This window comes from Echinops telfairi, unplaced genomic scaffold (genome assembly GCF_000313985.2).
Source record: "Echinops telfairi isolate 266 unplaced genomic scaffold, ASM31398v2 ScPeMD7_31;HRSCAF=116, whole genome shotgun sequence".
Taxonomy (NCBI): Eukaryota; Metazoa; Chordata; class Mammalia; order Afrosoricida; family Tenrecidae; genus Echinops; species Echinops telfairi.
Genome location: NW_022103928.1, coordinates 30,122,576 through 30,123,692, shown reverse-complemented (window position 1 = coordinate 30,123,692; position 1,117 = coordinate 30,122,576).

The window sequence follows — 1,117 nt, the reverse complement described above, 5'->3', positions numbered from 1 at the left end:
CTTCAGGGGCTCCATTTAGGGTCCCTTCCCTCCTTCTCTGGTCCCTGCCTCCAGCCCATCCCCTGCATGGCAACCGCATCCTGCGGGAGACCTTCCACAGCTCTCCCTCCGCTACCATGGGGACACAGGGCCAGCTCCCGTCTTACTGTCAGGTCAGGGGCTCGGTGATCATTCCACTTCTGACCCCACTCAGGACAGACTGGCTCCCACTCAGGACAGACTGGCTCCCTTCCCCGTGCCCTGCCCTCCTCTGCCAGGGACCCGCTGGGTTAGGCTCTCCTGGCAGGCATTCTACTCCACCTTCATTCACCTTGGTCCCAGTGCAGGGCACCGCACTTCTTTTTCCCACTTAGTTTTAAGACAGGCGGGACAGGCCCTTGCTGTGGCCCCAGCACCCAGTGCGTGCTCAGGAAAGAGGGGTTCCTGGGGCTGTCCTTAGTGGGGCCCAGACTGCTCCCAGACTGCTACTCTGGCTGTGACCTGTGCTTTGCCCATTAAAGCCCTGCCTCTCTTCTTGAGCTAGTTCAAGGCCAGCCGCCACCAGGAAACCCGCATCAGTCACTTCTTCTTTATAGTCCCTGCAGCTTTTCTTGGTTGCTGGCACTTCCTGGAGCTGGGGGTTTCCCACGGGAGACCACGCGTGTCCTGCATGGGGGGACCGGAGCAGCAGGCACACTGGTGAGAGGGAGAGACTAGGATGAAAATGAGGGGACTCCCTCACTGAACTGACGCTGCGGGGGGACAGCACTGGAGACACAGTGCGGGAATAGTGCACGGTCTGGCTCCATCACAAGGCACTGAGGGCATGCAGCAGAGCAGCGAGGGAGCAGAGTGATGAACGCCCCCTGGGGAAGACCAAAAATAGACTTGGGAGACAGAATGTGGCACCCCATCAGACTTGACTGGAAAACACGCATAAAGGCCAACAAACAGGCCTTGATCTGTTTATAGGCTTTTCCATTTTTGTCAGAGGCTTTCTTTTTCTCATTGTTATTTTGTTCTTGCTTTCTGCTGTTGTTATTGTTTTGCTGGTTTTTACTTCCTTTATTGTTTTATTTGGCTTTGCCTGGTTTTTGCACTTATTAATGTATCTGCATGTCTATCTAGATAAGATAGG